Source organism: Bacillus rossius, unplaced genomic scaffold, assembly GCF_032445375.1.
Source record: "Bacillus rossius redtenbacheri isolate Brsri unplaced genomic scaffold, Brsri_v3 Brsri_v3_scf83, whole genome shotgun sequence".
NCBI classification, from domain to species: Eukaryota; Metazoa; Arthropoda; class Insecta; order Phasmatodea; family Bacillidae; genus Bacillus; species Bacillus rossius.
The window spans coordinates 77,501-86,891 of NW_026963063.1; the positions used below are offsets into that span (position 1 = coordinate 77,501).

Here is a 9,391-nt window from a genome sequence, read left to right on the forward strand (position 1 = left end):
AGGAAGGGGACCGAGAGGGGTGAGATGAAGCTCCAACCTACGGAGGATGATTCTCTCGGCCACTGTAGAGAGGACTGACAGGAGGCTGATGGGCCTATAGCCCGCGGGAAGGTGAGCATCTGCACGCGACTTTGGAATGGGCACAACGGTCGCAGCCCGCCACGAGGTAGGGAAGTGACCCGTGAGGAAGATGCCATTAATGATTTTGGTGAGAAACACGGTGGCCTTCCGGGAAAGGGAGAAGACCAGCCGCGGATGGATGTGGTCGGGCCCAGGGGCAGAGCGAAGCTTGAGATGAGAGGTGACACGGAACACTTCCCCTGGGGTGGTCAAGGGAATATCACCAGGTCGTGGAGGGGGAGGTGGGGTATAGTGGACCGGGAGGAGCGACGTGACCCCTGGCGGGAGTGTGGGGGTAAAAGATGAATGGAAGAAGCCCGCCAGGAGTTCCGCCTTCTGGGCAGGGGACTCACACAAACCCCGTGGTCCCCCGTCCAGAGGCGGCATGACAGACGAGGTGGAACGAAGGCCCCGTGCATAGCGGAAGATGGAACCGGAACGAAATGACAGTGACTGGATGTGTCGGACCCGCTCCGCTGCCAGCCATTCGGTGATGAGCCTCCGGCAGCGCGCCCGAAGATCCACGTACTCCCGCCAGCGGTCCCCCGTCCGGCGATACTGCCAGCGCCGTCGAGCGGCATTGCGGGCCGAAATGAGCTGGCGCAGAGACGGCGGGAAGGGCGCGCCCCGCAGGAGCGGGCGACGACAGGGAATGGAGGCCCGTGCAGCAGCCAGGATCGAGTCCGTGAGGATGGACACGTGCTCGTCCAACTGCTGCCGGGAGGAGATGTGAAAATGAAGGTTGAGTGTGCCGTCCAGATGTGCCCGATAGGCGGCCCAGTCGGCACGAGCAAAATCGAAGGAAGTGGGGGACACAGGAGGAGGGCGGGAAGCCGCACGCACGAAACCGATGACCGGTGTATGATCGGAAGTGAGCTCGGCGCGAGCCGAGAGCCCCGACATGGCCACCGGGCCCACCGTGATAACCAAGTCGAGGACACTCGGCCGTTGCCGGATGTGACACGGAATGAACGTGAAAGATGGGGGTGAGTGAAGGGTGAGTGCCGGGGAACCCTGGACGACACGAAGGAGCTGAATACCCCGATTGCTCGTGGACAAGCAGCCCCAGTCGCGATGCCGGCAATTGAAGTCCCCCCCTACCACCACCCGGGCATCCATGCGGAATAACGTCTGGAGGCCGCGGGCCGGGAACGGGCCGTGCTCGGGCAAGTAGACCGAGCACACAGTGAGGGGGTGTGGGATGAGGCGGAGGCGGGCAGCCACCGCCTCCACATTTAGAAGCGGCGGGAGCGCGCGCGGGTGATGGGGAAGGGATTCGCGGACAAGGAGGGCAACCCCGCCCCCCCGCGCATCCCTATCCCGACGGATGGTGGCATACCCAGGTGGGGAGAAAGGATGCTGGGGCTTCAGCCAAGTCTCGGTCAAACAGACAATGTCAGGATGGTGGGCATGTAGGAAATGGAAGAAGTCAGCCTGCTTGGAACGAACGCCATGGGCGTTCCAGAGGACCAGTTTAAGGGGGGGCGGAGAACACACCCTGCAAAAAGGCGAGGACGGTGCGGAAAAATATTTCTGCCTGAAGAAGAGGGGAAGAGGCTTGGGAGATGTGGTAGATGCCCGTGGCAAACAACTGCAACCACGGGAGGAGACGGAGGTGCTGTAGCCAGTTGTAAGTCTCAAAGAAGGCCGAGAAGGGGATGTGGGAAGACGAGGAGAGGGAAGCAGACGGAAGGAAGGAAGGTACGCTGCGAGACGATGCCTCACCGGCCGAAGAACGGGCGGGGCAAGCGGATGGAGGCGGACCAGGCGGATGTTCGAGTGGAGGGGGAGGCTGCTGCGGCCCGGTGAGACCTACCGTGGGGTGAGAATGGGGCGGGCCCTGGAGTGGGGAAGGCGAGTGAGAGGGAAGGTCAGAATGAGGCAAATGGAGGGAGGCCCGTGAGGAGGCAGCCAGTGGGGGGGTGGCCTCGGAGGGCGGGTCAGGCTGACCCGGGGACCGGGAGCCCACCGGGCGGGTGTCAGACAGCCTCGAACCCGAGGGCAGCCCCTGGGAAGGAGCAGCAGGTGGGCCCCTCTCGGGAAGAGGGGGAAGGGGGGCCGAAGCCGGTTCAAAGGCCATGGGGACCGACGCAGACCCTGCACCCCATCCCGGCGGCCGATGCGAGGACCAGACTACAGGCGGGGTGACCGGAAGGAGAGGGACGGGGCGGGGCCCTTGCGTGGCGAAGGGGGCCTGAGGGGAAGGTGGAAGCTGTGCCGCAAAAGGAGTGGGCCCCAGAAACAGCGGAGGACCGGCAACAGACGCCGCATAGGAGTGCGTCCCCGGAGGACGGTACGAGGATGGAGGGCGCAAGGACGGAAAGTCATCTGGAGGCACGGCAGCCATGGATGGCCGGGAGGGAGCGGCGTCCTGGAGGTGGTGGCGTGGCGGCTGGGGCCGTGGCAGCTGCTGAAGCGAAGGCCCCTTCCGCCGCAGCTGCTGCTCGAGGAACTTCAAGTAGGAGGGGCAGGTGCGGGCGTTGGCCGGATGCTGCCCCTCACAGTTGACGCAGCAAGGCGGCTCCTCCGGGGTCTTCGGGCAGGCGCCGTGGGCATGCTGCCGGACGCAGCGGAGGCAACGGAACGGGTGGCCACAGTCCTCCACCCGGTGCCCCCACCGCTGGCAGTTGTGGCATTGGAGGGGGCGGGATCCACCCCGAAACTCCTCCCACTGAATGCGGAGCCCAGCCAGGTGTCTCAGGGCGCGGGCCTTCGCCAGCTGAGCGGCATCCGGAAAGACAAGGAGGAACCGGATTACACCGCGGTCCGCCGCCCAGTCCGGCGTCAGGCGACGGAGGGAGTCCGGGCGGACGCCCTCCTCAGCCAGCTCCTCCCACACCGACGCCTCCGCGGCAGTGGGGGGCAGACCAGCCAGGACTAACTTCGGTTTGGCGCGGCCTGCCACCGGGAAAGTATGGCACTGGATCCCATGGGTGCGGAAATACTCCATGAGCACCGCCCTGTCTTGAAGAGAGGTGGGGTGGTACCGTGGGTACCCCCGCAGGTAGTCCACCGTAAAGTCCCCTTGAAGTTTACGGCGCAACTCGCGGTTGCCCCGCAGTGCATCGGCGGTGAGGCGGGTGGCCACAACGATGGGTGGAATACGCTTGACGCGTGGCTCAGAAGAGGCCGGACCACCTGGGGGCACCACTGGGGTGCGCGGAGCCGAAGAGGTGGCGCACGAAGACACCGGTGGCGCCGCAACCACCCCGGCAGCCGGACGGCGGGGCACTGGGTCAGGTGGGGCCCGGGGGTCGGCAGGAGAAAGGCCCAGATGGGGCTCCGCTGCCCCGACGGCTTGAAATGGGGGATCAGCGTCAGCAACCAAAGGGGAAAGCAGGGCCGGCGGGCGGCCCCCCGACACGGCGCAGATGGCGACCGAGGTGGTGGTCATCACAGTGGACGTGGTGGTAGCCGTCGCCGCACTCCGAGGCGTGTGGCAGCTGGAAACGGTGGGTACCGGTCGGGGGGCAGACAGCGATCCTGAGGACAGCCCACGCCAGGTCTCCTCGACCTGCCGAATAAGATGGATGTCCGGCTGGGAGGCAGAGCGGGAGGCGGGCCCCCCACCAGCATCCGCCACCTCCTCCGCGTCAATGCGGTGAAGATCATTAGGCCAGGAAGGCGTGCGGCCATGCGACCAGGGGCGTTCCACCCCCGCCGCGACAGCGTCAATGATGGCCGCCACATGCGCATCCGCCTGCCGCTTCGTGTGGAGAACCTCCGCCTGCTGTTGGCGGCGGTGTTCCCTGGTGTCAGCCCGGGAGATGGCACGAGAAGATGGTGTGCTGCCACCAACCCCATCAGGGCGAGGGCCCGCAAAGTATTGGCGCCGAACCATCGCCTTGGCAGCGTCCTTGCTGTACTTGCTGTTGCGGCGGTCGGCAGCACCTTGCGAAGAGGGTTCGGCCGAGAGAACGTCAGCCTCCGAGTCTGAGGAGGACGAGATGACGTTGGAGCGGTGCCCGCCCGCTGCGGCCCAGTGCTTACCAGGCATGACAGGCGGCGGCGGCAAGGATGGCGGGGCCGCAAGAGACTGATGGTCCACCACAATGGCGTTCGGAGAGGCAGGAACCACGTCGCTGTCCATTTCCAGTTGGGACCACAAATTTATGGTGCAGAAAATCGGGACCACATAATTGGGACCACAAAAATAATAATTGGGACCACACAATCGAAAGGCGAGTCCAGGCCCAATCGATTAATCGAAAGTATCCAAGATTGTTTACATAATGACAAGTGAACAGAAACACTGATTAAAATTAAACGACGCCGCGCCGACACTCACAAACGTTTGTGCAGGTGCACAAATGAATACAGAACACAAAAAACACCACTTCGATGGCGAACTGAAACCACAAACACCGAAACGAGGCAAGAACACTGGAGCGATCGCAAACACTACTGCCGAGGCGAGTCTTGGATTTCCCCTTAACCTTTCCTCCTTTTCCTCTGCCAGACATGTTGAGTTATAGGCTGTACACTGGTCCGCAACCTACGAGAAAGTGGCGCCCCGGCCGCTGGAAATTACTTTTGTTACACGTCCCTCCGCGGAGCGCGACCAATCACGAGCCGCGGAGCGCTCCGATTGGTCGCGCAACAAGAAGCCAAGAAAACTTTTCACGAAAAAAATTCAGTTCCCGTCTCACTCATCTAGCGACAGCGGCACAGCTCAGACCTACGATGCCCCCCAAGACGAGCGGTAAGGCAGCCAAAAAGGCGGGCAAGGCCCAGAAAAACATCTCGAAGGGCGACAAGAAAAAGAAGCGCAAGAGGAAGGAAAGCTACGCAATCTACATCTACAAAGTGTTGAAGCAAGTTCATCCGGACACTGGCATATCATCTAAGGCCATGAGCATCATGAACAGTTTCGTGAACGACATTTTCGAGCGCATCGCGGCAGAGGCCAGCCGCCTCGCCCACTACAACAAGCGCTCCACCATCACCAGCCGCGAGATACAGACGGCCGTGAGACTGCTGCTGCCCGGGGAGCTGGCCAAGCACGCTGTCAGCGAGGGCACCAAGGCTGTCACCAAATACACCAGCTCCAAGTGAGCAGGTCTGGTGTGCACATGCTTACATAAACGGTCCTTTTCAGGACCAAGAACATGATCATGAAAGGAAATGCTTCTGCTGCTGTTCTACAATTCCCTCAATCCCTATGATAGTAAATGTAAGCTTAACCAAGGCAGAAATATTTTCATTAAAAAAAGTCTTTAAGACGCATGGTTTACTGGCTGAGATATATATATATATATTTTTTTTTTTGCTTACTTCTGTGGTCATTAGTACATTGCTACAAATATATTTATATATATAAAAAAATAAATAAAAAAATCCTTTCTATTTAATTTAGTTAGATCATATATCAATATTAATGGCAAAGACCAGTTGCATCGATTCACTTTGAAAATAATTCCATTTGTGCTAAAACTGGACACAGTAAAAAAAAAAAAAAAAAAAAAAATATATATATACACACACACACACACACACACACATAATTCGAATTCATATTATGCTTAACTGCGTTTGAATTTGCAATCATGCACAAGATGTTTTGTACTTCGAAGTAAAAACAACATAATGTACTATTTAACTACCCACAGTACAAATGGATCCAAAAAAAAAGTGAATTTTCATGCAGACGAAAATGCTTACATTTATTCTATTTATATTAAGTACCCATTACTAACAGCTTATACTGGGTGGAATACAACAGTTGACATGATTTTACTTATATGGCAATTTAATATTTAACCAAAATTAATGGTAAACTAATATTTTAAAGTGTCATTTATGGCCCCTTACCTTCAGCATGTTTGCTTCCTTGCACACAAACGAGGACAAACACATCACCCAACTGAAAAAAAAAAAAAAATTTCACTTGCATCACAAATAATTTAAAATTTTTCACCACATGAAGTAAATATTTCGCAATAAAAAAAAATATAGCCCTAGGACTCGTGTGCACACCTTTTCTTCCCCACATCGCACACGCAAACAAAACTTCCAAATTATTACAAAATCACTCGATTATTATACATACATAAACACACATGTATTTTCCGAATAAGTGAGAAATGCAGGCCGATGAAAGTCAAATTTCGTTTCGGAAATTAAATCTCGCACAACTACCGACACATAACCAAACTTGCGTACATTTACATAGCATTAACCCTCTAAATAATAAACAAATGAAAGCAGAAAAAACAACATCGCTACCCACCGCGCGCGCTCCTGGCGGCGGGAGTAGGAACTACTTTGCACACAGACCGACATAGCCCCCTGCCAAAAACAGTAAAATAAATAATATATATAAGTCTTTTGGCGGGAAAAAATTTCTCAACCGCCTGGGAGCACCCTAGTGTGTGCCTGTCTTTAGGTTATGTTACTTTTAACTTCATTTTCTACAGGCAGACGCGAGGGTGCTCGCCCATTATTTTTATTTTTTTAAATTCTTTCCTACCTTTGGTGTGCCATGCAAGAATTTATCGTCAAAATGGCGGCCCCGAGTGCAAATTTCTCGTCTGCACTGCTGGCTGGATGATTATGTGATGTTTTGAAGGAGGGTGTTTTTTTTTTTGTTTGGATTTTGTGTGAGGGGGGGAGGGGGCTGGGCTAGCTTTTTTTTTTTTTTAAATTTTCTAAACATTCATCTCTTATGTAACAGTGTTCAGCATTAAAAAATTTAAAAGAAGAGGCACTTACTCATCAATTTCAAAACAGCCTATGAAGAAAAATAAAAAAAATTTAAATTCATTCCAGTTTTATACATTCATGATTTGATCACATGTATAACTTTTCTTTTTTATTACCTTATTTAATTTTATTATTATTACTACTATTGCTGCTACAACCTAGAAGATACCTCAGTGATACTAATACCTGCTGGTAAAGTTAAAGGTTTCACCTTTCTTTCTTTAAACATATCACAATACCTTTCTTGAGTTAAATATTATCTAATGGCTTTAAGAAGTTATGGTAATGTTCATCAGTTATAGAGTGTGGGTTTGTGTGTGTGTGTGAGAGTGTATTTTGAAGAGGGCTTTGGTGGTTGGGATGGTGAGGGTGGTGGGTGTTGTGTGTGGGGAGGGGGGGGGGGGGGGAAGTAAAAGAGTGTTCATTACACGATTTCTCCTGTTGTTTGTAACAATCACACCTGGTATAGCTATTTCGAGTGGCAAATACAAACTGCAAAAAAAAAACATCTATATCATTGCCAACGGCCATATCACGATGAACACACCGGTTCTCGTCCGATCACCGAAGTTAAGCATCGTCGAGCGTGGTTAGTACTTAGATGGGTGACCGCTTGGGAACACCACGTGCCGTTGGCACTACTATTTTGCACCCTACAGAAAAAAATTTTTTTTTAAAAATTTCAATTTTAAATTTTTTTTTCCCCCACAATCACCACATTTCCCCCCCCCCCCTAACACACACACACACACACACTCACTCTCTCTCAATCAATCAATCAATCAATCAATCAATCAATCACTCACTCAATCACTCACTCACTCACCCACCCAGCAGCAGCTGTGAATCTTTGCATGTGTATACCTCATACAAAATTCAAAGTGAAAAAATAAATAGATAAGTGTATATGTATGTATGTATGTATGTATGTATGTATGTATGTATGTATATATGTATATATATATATATATATATATATATATATATAAACACACACACACACACCTATTTTGAAGTTTCTCTGTTTCAGTGGGCAGTTATGTATAATAATGAGAGATTCAAAAAGACGTTGATAACAATGTCATCAATGCCTGTTTAGTGTGCTCATTTGTTGGATGGTCGGCAGCAATACTAGAGGTGGTACAGCTGTAACCTGTAAAATTGTACCTGCAATGTGTTGTGTATGGAAAAAAATAAAAATTATATCATCTAAATTTTTGTTATCCAACAATAACCTTCCCATCAATGCATGATGTCACAGTAGCCATAGCTCTACTCTTTCTGCCATATAACATTGGGGGAAAAAAAAAAAAAAGGAGCTATTAGAATAATAACAAAAGATAAAAAATCATCTAACTGCAGACCAAAATTCAAAAAACTTAAAGTCCTGACTGCCATAAATGAATACGTTCTAGAAACTTTTTATTCATTCTTAAGAAAAAGAAGAAAAAAAAAATTATTATTTTTTTTTTTTTTTTTTTTTTTTAGATATTCGCACATAGGTATAACACCAGAAATGCTAGTAAATTGAGGATAGTTGAACATAACACTAGGCGATTTGAAAATGGACTAAATTACTTGGGAGTAAAACTTTACAACTTAATATCACAGAAAATAACTAAAACAATTTACCAGTATTAAAAAAAAAAACAGTAAAAAAAATTCTTCTAGAATATCCTACCTACCCTCTGAAGCTATTCTTTAATTTGATTGATAATAGAGAAATTGAACTGTTAATTTGTTGAATGGACTTGTGATAACAGCTGCTTCATGTTTTGCATAAAGTTAAATTGTGTAACATGTTATGTATTTTTTTTTTTTGAAATTTTTTTTCTTGGTAACTTGCATCATGTAAATATTAATTGTCTGCACATACATGTTCTATATCCCGGAGCCTTGACTCCACGTGGGATCAACAGAACAAAAATACAAAAAAAAAAAAAAAATCCAGCTCACTAATCTAGGTGCATTTTGCTAACAATATTTGGAATATATATATATATTTTTTTTGTGTAACATGCAAATTCTGTATTATTCTGCACACATTATTTATAATCTTCTATCATTTTCTTAGATAATAACTATTAATTCATAAAATAGATTGTGTGTGCATAACCTCCTGGAAACATTTGCACTTACCTCCTACTTTACTTTTTCATTTAAGCAATCCTATTCGCATGTATACACTTAGGTTGCAGCATCGAAATTGTGTAAAATTCAAAGTGTGTATTGCCTGAAAAAAAAAAAAAAAAAAAAAAGACATACCAAATATTTGCATACAGCGACACACTACATATTTGCACACAGTGGAGTTTTGCGGTAATTAACCTAGCACAATTTACCACACGCAATCACACGCCCGCGATGAGATAACACACTCGCTGTTTTCCTGTTGACCGGCACGAGGAGTAAGAAAAATTGATATTTACACGAGCACACACTCCCACACTAGTCACAACGTCGGTCATCAAGTTGTGTTGAAAATTCCTGTAGCCTCTGTTTTCCCAAATGATTTCACTTAAAATTTCATTTAACAAGACCATAAACAAATTTACAATACTAATTTCTT

General features: G+C 49.7%; 1 non-coding gene across 1 annotated transcript; it reads left to right on the forward strand.

Annotated features, from left to right (window-relative positions):
- The first annotated feature begins 7,341 nt into the window (after window positions 1-7,341).
- On the forward strand, window positions 7,342-7,460 carry LOC134545668 (5S ribosomal RNA). The gene has a single exon (XR_010078697.1). It is a non-coding gene; the product is annotated as a 5S ribosomal RNA (ribosomal RNA).
- Window positions 7,461-9,391: the final 1,931 nt, after the last annotated feature.